Source organism: Homalodisca vitripennis, chromosome 3 (genome assembly GCF_021130785.1).
Source record: "Homalodisca vitripennis isolate AUS2020 chromosome 3, UT_GWSS_2.1, whole genome shotgun sequence".
Classification (NCBI taxonomy): Eukaryota; Metazoa; Arthropoda; class Insecta; order Hemiptera; family Cicadellidae; genus Homalodisca; species Homalodisca vitripennis.
In genome coordinates, this window is record NC_060209.1 from 36,677,035 (window position 1) to 36,690,665 (window position 13,631).

Here is a 13,631-nt window from a genome sequence, read left to right on the forward strand (position 1 = left end):
ATATATATATTGAAACAAGTTAGTTATAACTTGACCGTTCCAAAATTATAAATATGATAGTGTAAATTGACAAATCTTTAAATTCAAAAGGATAAAAATGATTTTCAATACGTGTAAATCAAAAAAGCGATCCTTTAAGATTTCTAATTTTATAAATATTTATAAAAATAATTAAGTTGGTTTTTGAGGAAGCAGTAATTGTCTGTTGTAGTCCCTGCGGATAGCAAACTTAGCGGTTATGGAGATGAATATCTGATCTGAATGATTTCTCTGCCGATACTACATTCCGTAGAGGCATTACTCTAGAATAGTACATAAGAACAGCTGTAGGCAGTTAATTTCATTAATTACTTCTATAATTATTTATTCTGCTTGAAAATGTTTTGCCAAATTTAACAAAAAAATTTATTTAATCTTGTGGTTTTTGTTAAAAGTATGTCCACATCCAATCCATAATAGAGACCGGTATTTGTGATATAGAACAATTTTAATTTGAAATTTGTGAAAATATTAAACATGACTAATCACATTTAACTTTAGGTTCGGAATACAAATCAAGGTGGACCATCACAGAATGTGTAGCAATATTGTTTATATAACTGGAATTTCGTTACGTTCTTTAGGTTACACGTCAATCTTGTACAAACAACTTAAATTGATTTAATGGATTGATTGTTTAGTTTTGTATTTAGGTTTGTAAGCTCATATATTCGTAGGTAAAAATCACTCACCTAGTTCTTAAAAGAATTTGGTTATAGTAAAAACTATTGCTCGGCTCGAGAGTCACTCATTAACAGTATAAACGTGTTTTACTGTGATTGTACTAACCTCTTAAAATAGAAGGTGTTTTAAGAACCAACAACAATGATCTAGAAATTATCGTATCTAAAGTTAGTCTGGTATCGTAACTTAATTTAAACTATATCTGCGAGTAATAAAGATTTCTACTTTTTTATGATAACTTTTATCAATTGACACATCATTTTATTACACAAAATCTACAAGCACAACATTTTTTTACACAATAAAAAAATTTAATACTTGTGTAAATACAATGAATAAAAAAACGTATAATTTGTTTATTATTTTCAAGTGTGTACAATTTTATGTACGATATCTGCCTAACGAGTCTCAGCAATAGTTTACTAAAGACAAAACCATTTGCATGAGAAAACTATACTTTGAATCACTAAACTAAAATAATCGGTTATTTAACTTAATATTTGGGCCAAATTAAAATTTTGGTTCTTTTACGTAGACGCGTATGACAAATTTTGTGTTGTTTAGTACGAATTTGGCTCTTACAATGTAAGAATATTTTGGGGGACTTCTATCACAAGAATAAAATTTCAACATTTATCGCATGACTACTTTAAAAGTAACACTTAAAAGTTAATACAAAAATATCTATTTTTATTAAGTCGTGTTATTGTAAAGAAATCCAATGATAATAACGAATATGGAAATATCCTGAGTAATCCAAGTTTAATGTTACATTAAAGTTGATTTTGTTTGATTACTTTATTACCTACATGTTATAAATATAAATACAGTTATCTATTCTACTTTAATATAGTAAAGACAGTGATGTAAACATTAATGAAGTGAAGTAGTTGTGATTTTTCAGTATATATTTTAATCTAAAATGAAGGTAGCAGCTCTTCCATTTGACATTAATCCCGCTGAGAATCGAGACTCACATCAAATGAAATATTCCACTGTACCTTAGCAAAACGCTAGGTTTTTGTTTTTGCATAGCTGGATATTTTATGGACTGGCACGTCACGATAAAGTATTTATTACAGAACCACTATCTCAATGGCTTCTAATTTATTTCCCTAGAGACTATCTGTATCGCTTCTATTAATTGATAACTGAAATTAATAAACCAGTATTATTGTTTAATAACCCCATATATTATGGGTGTTTAAATTTTGTACCTTCGATTATTACGCCATTAAAAACAAACTTAAAATAAGGAATACAAATAGCTTGTAAAGCATTATATATCATTTTAGGTAATAACACCATATTGGTATGTACAGTTGCTAATTGAAATTGATTGGAGTAAGCAGTACAAAAATGAACATTAATCATAATTGATAATTTTTATAACTAGGCACGGCAAAATACTCTTTTTTAATTAGCTATCTTGAAACAAATTTTCACTATATAAAGTGTATTTTGCAATTTATGAGTATTACAGATGATGAAGTATCAGAAGAACTTTGTCAGTAAACTAAGGTGTAATTAACATTTAGCCATACGGCCAGTGATGTAATGTTTACAAGTGCAGCTTATTTTTATAACTTATAGTGATTGGAACGAGAAATTTGTAGAGGGGAGATTTCCAAAGGAAAACTGTTAACAAAAAGTAGCCCTGAAAGAGTTGCTCTGGAGTGCAGCGTCAGCCCAAGTTAACTCAAGTTCGACATAGCTGACTAACTCTGTTACAGGTAACAAACTTACTTGGTTCAAGTTTTGATAGCACTCATGTTAAAAATATGATTTCTCTCATATATTATTTTTAATCCTAATTGCTTCATCGCTAACTTCACGTGCTTTTAAAATATATACATTACACGTTTAATGCAAAAGGAAAGAATTTTAAGAGCTGGTTTTTTTATATTTAGTATGTAATTAATACATATTATTCAAATTCTGCCGAATTCGTATTCTATTTGAACACAATTTTGTAACTAATACTAAATGTAACACTAATGTAACATAAATGCCTTTTTAGACTAAGTAGGCCTAAATGTCAATAGAATTTTTTAAATTATATGATGGGAAAGTAAGTTACAGGTGTAACTAATTATAAATCTATAATCTTCAGCGAAACGTAAAAGGGGCAGGATTATAATAAATAGTACTTTCAGAGTCATTACTCTTGTAGTACACGAAAACTTTTTTCTTAATATGTTATCTATGCTTTAATAAATAAAAAAAAAAACACTAAAGTTTAGGACTTGATTGATTTGTCATGTTTCTGATATTAATCTCTTAGTTACTCAGAGAATTTAATTCAGGAAAGTTTACTGGACATCTCCATGTATTCCATTTCTGACTCAGTAAAGCGACTCATTTAGAGTTTCGGATCACTTTACCAACTATATTCACGCGAACTTCTAGTGGACCTCTTATTTATGCTCCCACACCATCTGGCAGCCATATTAGTCTAACAGTTATTAGTCTCTAAACCTTTATTAAGAATATCACCCTCTGTGAACACGATTAAAGGACACATTCATCTATGCATGAAGATATCTGTGCCGATAAATCGTAAAAAAAGACTTACAAATATTCAAGAAAAGATTTATTGCACAGAAAACAACTGTACCTTGAGGACATAGTCTATGAGCGTTTATTTTATGTATTAAGTTAAGGTATTCTTCAATTTACATTTTTTTACATATGGATAAAAAAAGCTTGCCCCTCTAATTAGTTATGTTGTTTATGTTGATAGTCAAAGTGGCATAACTTTAACAGAATACAACCACGCGCGCGCGCGCATACACTCAAGCCCCCATACAGATACATACATACATATAATATGTAGGTAAGTGCGCCTATATCGCACCCCTTAAGCGCTTTCATGTATATTTCAGGAAACAAAATTTTTTTTAATATTTTGTTTTTTCAGTATTATTATTAAGGGCTATGCAAAGAAGATTTAATGGCTATTTTTGGAATAAGTAGCCATTTAACAAAATTGCGAGCTAAATTAAACAAAAAAAGTTTTTCCTAAATTGCACTTTATGTGCCTAAAATGCACCTCCATTATGCCTAAATTGCACCGTTTTTAAAATCATGTTTTGGAAGAATAAAACCACGAAATGTCATAAAAAAACATTTATTATGAATCATGGACATGAAAAGAAAACTTTTACTATGTTATACAATGAAATCAACATAACTTTTTAAACTGAAATAACTGGATTTCATTTTGCGTTTTCTTATTATACCATATCTTTACAACTTATGACTTGTGTGTGATGGTAGGGATAACAAGATGACCCCATGACCTCTGGCATATTCTATAACCTCCAGATTTTTTGTATGTGACGTATGGCCATCTAGTATAATGAGACATTTTTTATCTTTACTAGGTTTGATAAAAGACACAAAGGTTTTTTAACCAGTTCAAAAATACCTCAGCATTGCTCCAACTACTCTGTCATGTCAAACGTGGTCCCAGGAGGAGCTCCTATTTTCCATTCGGATTTGAATCTCAAACCTTTGAAAACAAGCATTGGTGGTACAAAAACACCAGCTGCATTCATACAAATTATCCCAGTTGTCAGGGTACCCCTTTCTGCACTAGTCATTGACCCCACTTGATGTTTGCCTTTTTAGCCAAAACCATACGTGGCCTCTGGACAGTTGAAAGGGCAGTCTCGTCGACATTGAAAATGTCAGAGGCTTGCAGCTTGTTTACATCAACTATTTTTGTCAGGGTATCGTAGAAAATATCCGTTTTCTCCTTTATAAACCCACTGGCCCTAGCCATTAATGTTCCCTCCGGTTTTCGTAAAGACAACTGTGGATGCCTTGAAATAAAAGAATAATACCATTTGTCACCTGCCATTTTGGTTTCCATATTGAATCTATGCGGTAGACCATTAGCCTCAGCTAGTTGAAACGCAAACTTCTTCAAATCTCGGGTAACTCCAAGAAACATTTTCTCTAAATCTAATACGTGCTGTACCGATTCATTTTCAAACTCAGCTGGCTAGTCTTTGGGGACGACCGAACACCTGTTTAGAATCAGTTGCATAGGTATTTGTTCCGGCGAGGCGACGTTTTAATGTTTTTTCCGGCACCCCGTACACCCGACCAACTGCATTAATGGCCCATATCTCCGTTCTTGATGACGCAATCACCCTTTCCATACCCTCTTCCTTCCATATACCGCATTTTCTACCTTTATTCGCCATCTGAAATGAACAATATCATATTAGCCTAAATTGCACCAGTAAAAAAGTGGTGCAATTTAGGAAAACAGGTGCGGTGCATTTTAGGCAAATCGCCATATTGAAACTAACTACTTCGTGTTTGAGGTTAGGTTGCATATTTTAAATCGAACTACGTTTAATTTAAAAGCTAAGATTGCCTACTATATAGTGATATAATAAGAATTTTATTCACCCTTCACAGGATCGTGGTACCATAAAGTCAAAATCACCAAAAATAACACGCGCACTGTGAAATAAAACGAAAGTTGTTTATACGAACGGCAATCAACTCTCTCATTAACCCAAGTGAGTGGCATGACTTTTTTACTGTTAGAGCTTCACCTTGGTCCCTCGTGGAGCGCTGTATGTCTGTTCATTTTGCCAAAACACCAGAGGTGCATTTTAGGCACAGGTGCAACTTAAGCGCCTATATAAAAACACACACAAACTCGTATATTATCTAATGTGTTATAGTTATTCCACTTTGGCTTAAAATAATTACATGGAGAATATAAAACATATCAATCAAACATAGTTCAGACAATATACTTTTTATATACAACATAACATTTAGATCTAGAACCTTAGTCGTATTTAACAGTTTTTTAACTTAAAATAGAAAAACGTTTACACTGACCTACTTTACTAGATGATATAAGGCCTAAAACCCATCTTTAACAATTAACATGGGGCCTACTGCTTAAGGGTGAATTCCGAATAACTAAAATTGCTGGGCAGGTGAGCTGCTTGGCAGGACAGTCAGTATAGCTAAGCGGTTACCCATCCAAGCAGCAACCACGCTTGATGTTGCTTATTTAGTTACCTCGTGATAAACGCTGTAAATTGAATTTCTTTCCAGCCTTCCATTCATCCGCATTCCCTAATGCTTGTAGTATGTGTTGCGTAGTGTTCTTTGAATTGAGCAGTGACGTCGCTTACATTCATTCTTAACAAGTCTTAAGAGAAACAAGAACTGATAATTACTAACTGGTTTAACTGTCAGGCGGTAGAGTTCTTTGACAATGGAATACAAAAGCTGGAGCCACGACCTTAATGTTTAAATAGAAATGATTGCTATGTAGAGTATTTAATAAATATTTAAAGTTTAGTTTGTGAAAAAATTTAATTTCACACATACATTTTCTCTTTATTTATTACAAAATGGTTCTTTCTTCTTTTTTTTACTTTTTTTACTTTTAGTTACCTCTCGTCCCTACAGGGCATTCTTAAAATCTTACTGTTTATCGGTCTGTCTGACCATAAACCTGTCTCTTTGTGTACTAACCATTGATAGAAAAGTTCTAGATGTGAGATAATACATAGGTTTCTGTTGTCCCAGAAAGTTCTATTGCTTTGTGTTTAAAAGGCACAATAACAGTTCTGTCGGGGTATGGATTGTACTCTACTGTAGTCATTTTTGCAATTTTTTTTTTTTGAAAAATAAAAATTTTAATTAAAACTTTTGGTACACTAATGAAGTAGATTCTTTTAAAAGTAAATATTACCAATAAAATTTTTATTTTCTGAAAAGTCAAAGAATTAATGATTGATAAAGTGTTCAAGCTATCAACTATTTTTTTAACTGAATGATAAAATGTACATGAGTCTGATACAGTCTGTAATGTCAGCGCCGGTATGTTTTATACTGGATGGTTTAATAGTGATGGCAATGCAAGCGACCAGTTGATGAACGCAATGGAGTGATTAACAACCAATAACCAGTGACCAAACTAATTAACAATTGATTGGATCCTCTACCTCTTAACCATTTTTATTAGACCTGCTGAATATTATACAGTTGGCTTAAACAGTATCGTAAAACGTTATACTAATATAACAAATATTTAAACTTTATTTATTCAAATATACGTATACTGAGTACGTTATACTCAGTCTAAATAATGTTAGAAACAATTGTGGGATCTTAATGTTGTTTTAATGATGTGGGTATTCAAGCTGAAAGATGGTTTTATAAAGATATTCTCGTGAAATAAATCTTGTGACGTAGATGAATGCAAGCTTTATAATTGACTTTAAAGTCCTTTCACCGCTGCTATGTTTCAATTCTGATTAAATTAAGCAAATTTAATAAATTACTCCTGCGTTTGTTTAAATATTTGGATCGCTAATCACGTTTTACAGGATTCGTAAATGTATGCAAAGGAAAGTACACGTATTTAATTTTTAACTTATTATGAAAATGTGTTAATGAAACGAAAAAATATACCTTAATTTATTCATATTGTTATCATTATAGGGATTTAAATAAAATAATTGTAAAAAAACTAAAATATGCGCAGTTTTAAATTAATGTTTGAAGTGAACATGATGTTCCCAAACAATAATTATGGATGTACTGTATCTTTATTGTAAACAAATATTTCTATATGTCATTGAAAATTAAATTTGTTATTTTAGAATAAGGTCTAAGAAATAAAATTGTGGACACTTAAAGGAAACTATATATAATTTTTAAACATTTTAAGAAGTATACACAATAAAATAGTTAAACCTTGCCATTGTTTTACTTTTTAAAAAAAAAATGTAACACAATACTTTGAAGCTACCACCTGACGAAGAGTTGCATCTCAATATATCTCTTAATAAAGTTATTTCGTACAATAAAATAATAGCAACTGTCTGATAGCTGTAATCATTTGAAAAGTTTCAAAATTTTAAACCATTTGAGAAATATTTTAAAGTTTAATATTCAATGGATAAATAGTGCAAATACACTGTTAGGTTTAAATAGCTAAATTGTGCAAAACAGTAAGATTCCAATTGTGTAACAGAGAACAAGGAACCTAAACTGAATCAAGATTTCCAAAGAGGAGGCTTGTGAAATCTGTTAAAAAAAAAACAAAATTTGTTTCATAAATCAATATTGTATATAGGTATATTTTAATAATCATTATTCCTAAGCACGGGGAATGTATGCACCTTTGGAGAAATGATGTGCTACACCAGCTGATATTGCTCAAGCTGAACAATGGAGAATTCGGCAATAACTATGTTCCAGTTTTAATATGGTGACTGTACAGGAGCAGTTTGTGATACAATTGCAGAAGTAGAACATTGTATAAAAAAAAAACAGATATAAATCGTTATATGTACAGAGGCACTACTGTCTTACGTCTAATCATTGGATGGATATATAAGATATAAGTCTTTATTGAGTTACACAATAAGAGTTGTATACAATATTTCGTAATGATGCATATTTCAAACTTAAGGGTCATTATTTTATTACTTACATAAATTTGCTTCCAGGCAGGCTTTATATTTTTTGTGTTCTATTAGGACAAGAAGCTGAAAAATTTCAACTAGTCTTGTAAGGATCTTTACGCTGCTTTTGGAATGGCAGGATGTACTGAATAGGTAAGTTTGTGGTTAGGCCCGCACCACTCGAGATTGGGAAGAATTTAGGGTACTAATCTCAGGTCATGTCCCCTCAGAAAAAGGGAAAGCCAGCTCCTAACTTGCTTTTCCAGGCAAAGCAGGCAGGGGTGTCACACCCTTATGTCTAGGGTAGCAAGAACCTTTTAATCTTATAAAACTGCCCCACTAACTCCAACAATAATTTTTATTCAGTAGACATTTTCTACATTTGCAGTTAGTGATTTACCCTTAAAGTTGTACAGATTTAAGTGACGCATTTGTTTTTCATGTGCCTAGTGTGGGTTCAACTGGAAGGTATAAACTATCCAAAAGTGACCTCCCCTGGACCCGCTCTAAATATTGCAGTTGTGAAATACGACCGCTCTCACTAACTTACATGGTATATAATAATTAATAATGCTGCATAATTCACGGTTACAGCTCACACACTCTTACCACCAGGTTGGTCTAAGCCAGGTCGATTCTGTATTGCAGTTGTGAAATACGACCGCTCTCACTAACTTACACAGCAAGCATGGTATATAATAATTAATAATGCTGCATAATTCACGTTTACAGCTCATACACTCTTACCACCAGGTTGGTCTAAGCCAGGTCGATTCTGTATTGCAGTTGTGAAATACGACCGCTCTCACTAACTTACACAGCAAGCATGGTATATAATAATTAATAATGCTGCATAATTCACGTTTACAGCTCATACACTCTTACCACCAGCTTGGTCTAAGTCAAGTTGACTCTGTATCGCAGTTGTGAAATACGACCGCTCTCACTAACTTACACAGCAAGCATGGTATATAATAATTAATAATGCTGCATAATTCACGTTTACAGCTCATACACTCTTACCACCAGGTTGGTCTAAGCCAGGTCGATTCTGTATTGCAGTTGTGAAATACGACCGCTCTCACTAACTTACACAGCAAGCATGGTATATAATAATTAATAATGCTGCATAATTCACGTTTACAGCTCATACACTCTTACCACCAGCTTGGTCTAAGTCAAGTTGACTCTGTATCGCAGTTGTGAAATACGACCGCTCTCACTAACTTACACAGCAAGCATGGGATATAGTAATAATTAATGCTGCTTGATTCACGTTTACAGCTCACACACTCTTACCACCAGGTTGGTATAAGCCAGGTCAACTATGTATTGCAGCTGTGAAATACGACCGCTCCTACCACCTTCAAAACAAGCATTGCATACAAAAATTCGAAGTGCTGCATAGTTCACACTTATAGCTCATTAATTACTCATAAATCTTACTATCAGCTGGGTCTAAAGCAGGTTATAGTTAAGAGATTCGACAACTTCTACCACCTACCTAAGCATTGTATATAATTCATTACTCACACATTCTTACCATCGGTTCGGTCCAATTTCGTGTTTTTAACACCAAGAAATAAATATTTTCATACGGCTTTCAACAAATAATGAATTTGCTTGTAACGGTATAAGTCGTCATATTGTTGTTCGCCATTTATTCAGTCGAATTTTTTCCCACCATCTCTTTTGGGAGATATACTCGAAGAAGAATCTTCTCAGAAAGTACAGTTTTGCAAACAGATCTGTGTAGTATTTAGTATGGAATCAGCAGTCATCACAGGTATTTAATGAAAATTCATATAGTATTTTTTCCTGTGGTTCGAATTTTAAATTATTTTTTACAGCTTTCTACAGTTCTAATGCTCTTATAATTCTATAAAATTCAATTATATTTTTGAAACCTCCTTATAAAGCTACCTTGCAAAAAAGATTCGAATACATTATTCCACAGTAACCTGTAAGTTTAACGTGCTTTGGACATAAATTTGAATATTTTCGCCAGGACCACTTAGAATTATTTTTTAGAAGAAGTGCTATTTATGATTATTCCAAGTCAAATCATGGTCTAAGCGTAACGTAGATCTCGAAACGTAGTGTTACCGATTTCTTGTTTCACTGAACGATGGCAAATGTCCGGAAAAATCCTGTTTCCTTCACAATCCTTCCATCGTCAAAAATATCCTTCAAACAAAGAACTATTTACAACATTGTATACAGCGTTTAAATAAGTTCTTGAGATTTACAAAAATATGCTATATAATTATTTAGAAGTAACTAAATATAAAAATAAAATTTAATTATATAGGCTGAAGAAGTCTCAAGCAAGTCAGGATAGTTTCTATCATCCGAGGTAGCTGTCGTGTACAGACTTCCTGTAGGGAGAATTTCTTTCCTGAGCACGTGATGTTGAACCGGAGCGTCACCGTAAAGGTTCCTGTGACAAATGACTTCCAGGAAACACTTAGTGACAAAAATGTTCCTGAGCGACTGAAATCCTTTGTTGTAATCGTTCTTCCTTCTATTCTAGACACAATAGTCGTGTCTCGCAATCTGGCCGTGTTTCTCAGTAACTTTTCTCTTTGTCGTCGGTTTCTCTGCGAAACCATTAAACGATTCAGATGTCAGGACCAAAGAATAAATTTAAATAAATGTTTATTCTTGGGGTTTCGCATTAGAAATAAATTTACCCTAAAGAATTGGACCTCTCCACCCCTAAATACTTTTTTGTAAGACACAATTTACATGTACTTCATTAGACCAATTTCAGCGTTGTAATTATAATATGCGTTGAAACATATAACAATAATATCATACGATTAATATATTAGTTCCTGTAGGACAAAGTTTTGGAATATTATTAATTAAGTAAGCATTTAACATAGTAATAAACGTAGGCTATAAAGTAATTCATATTTTGATATTTCTCAGCTTTTTAGTGTTGAAATTTCAATAACTAGGTTTTTAGCATTTAATCGATATAGCATTTGTAAAATATGACTAATTAAAATTATTCTTTTCTACCTGGTTCACTTAAACTAACAGCGTCTTAAATTGTGTTAATAAGAAAAATGTATTATAAATGGGAAGATATGTAAAGATTCTTGTTTTTAAAACGTACATTGTATATAAGAAACTATTTTAATTAATAATATAATATTTACTACAGCGAGGGTAGTTTTATATATATATATATATATATATATATATATATATATATATATATATATATATATATATATATATAAATAACCAAGAGTATAATTAACTTTACACTGCACTAAGCAAGATCTGAACGAAGTAAATAAATGGTTCTAATATATATATATATATATATATATATATATATGGTAGCTGATATATATTAAAAGTAATTCCAAAAAATATAGCTACAACAGTCAATAAAGAACAAAAGCCAATTCACGTTTTATTAATTACATTGGCTTGGGGTCTCGTGCGCTTTAGGAAAGCTATGGGGTTCAGTGTCAGAAGGCAAGTAGAGTAAATATTTGACGCATCCAGCAAAGGGTTGGTTTGTTTGCCTCGAGACCAAGGGGATTAGAAATGCAGATATCTAGAGATAGTGCAGAAAGGCCAACAAAGCAAAGGCACTTTTGAAAAGTTTTGAGTCACATTAGTGCCACATTGATAAAGGGAATTAAAGCTTTTGTTGTAAAATAAAGTGCTGTGGAAATCCTCTTATTAATGTTTTATAAGCCGAAGTCCTAGTTTTATTTTTGTGGGTAAAATCCTTTAAAACCACAATTCAAAAGCAAAATTCCAAACATTTTAAGAATATACGAACACTAGTGAACGTAGTAAACATATAGAGATTTTGATAATAGAAATATATTTCTAGTATTATTATCTCATAAGTATAGTTCCTAACGCAATCTTCCATTTGGTAACAATTTTTGTTATAACATTTTAAGCTATAAAGGGAATTAAAGATTTTGTTGTAAAATAAAGTACTGTGGAAATCCTCTTATTAATGTTTTATAAGCCGAGGTCCAAGAGTTTCTTTTCTCTTTTTTTATAAAATCCTTGAAAACCACAATTCATAAGCAACATTCCAAACATTTTAAGAATATACGAACACTAGTGAACGTAGTAAACATATAGCTATTTTGACAATATAAATATATTTATAGTATTATTATCTCATAAGTATAGTTCCTAAGGCAATCTTCCGTTTGGTAATGAGTTTTGTTTGAAATTTTAATCTATTTTCACAAACGATCTAGAAAAATTAGAACATTTTATTACTCCACGGGGATTTACAGTCATTTCAAGTCGAAAAAAAGGTAACCTTCACATGAAGCTATCAACTTGAATATTCATTATTATGCGTATTTTATCTACTTAATCCTGCGGTAAAAAAGTGAGGCGTGAACATTTAGTGCCCAAGTCCTTCTTAAATAGCTGATATCCAAAAAACTATTTTTCCACTTCTGTCATGATATAAACTCCATAATATTTATTCCTCTGGTAAAGCATTGTACACTCAGTTACGTTAATAATCCGGTAATCTCAACGTTTGGTGAACCAATCCGCCTGCTCTACTTATTCTTATAATTCGTTCAAATCCTTCTAGCATAGAGGCTCTTGTTATTTTAATCCCCGTACTCCAAACACCTTTACCTCTTAAACCCTTTATAGTACTGCACGACTTAGAGTACGCAAAGTCAAGTCCACTTCCAAGTATGCTAGAAACCTGAAATTTAGAAAACTTCTATTTTAGTCCTTGTACTAACTATAAAAGGCCTGAAAACTATTTATTTTTACTTTTATATTAACAAATACGGGAATGAGAGGATCTATGTGATGTATTGAATTCAGAGTAGAGTTTGCCAGGGAGTTAAAATTAGAACGTGTTGTTTATTTATTTACTGGATTTTAATACAGATTTGACTTTGGTACTTTATGGGTGTTTTCTGGCTTAACCGTTAGAGATACGATACTAAGTAATTAGATTTCTTTTTACGATTGAAAAATGGGAAAACTGGTTTGCCCTATACTAAGCTTGGGATAAAAGACTCTGCCGTTCAGCTTTGTCCATTATACGGAGTAGTATAATAGTAACCATCTTGAAACTTTTTATTGCTTAAGACTGGCTTTCAAGCTCATCAAAGCTATGCAAAATATACTGTGTACGTAAAATAAGTGTAATTGGTTTTAACCTATTAAAAATTACGATTATTATAGTGTTCACAACAATTCCCACAATGTCAACACCATTTTAAAACTTTGTACGCCCTCTATCTGGAAAGCATATGTGATATGAACAACACACTAGAAATAAAATTATTGTGAACAACATACATTTCTAAAACATTTGATTGTTTGCGGTGTAATTTATAATAACTTATGTCTATGCGTTCAATTTTAAAACGTTTAATGGCCGTCATCTTGCAATCTCCAAGATATTCTGTCATAGTCGATTGGATT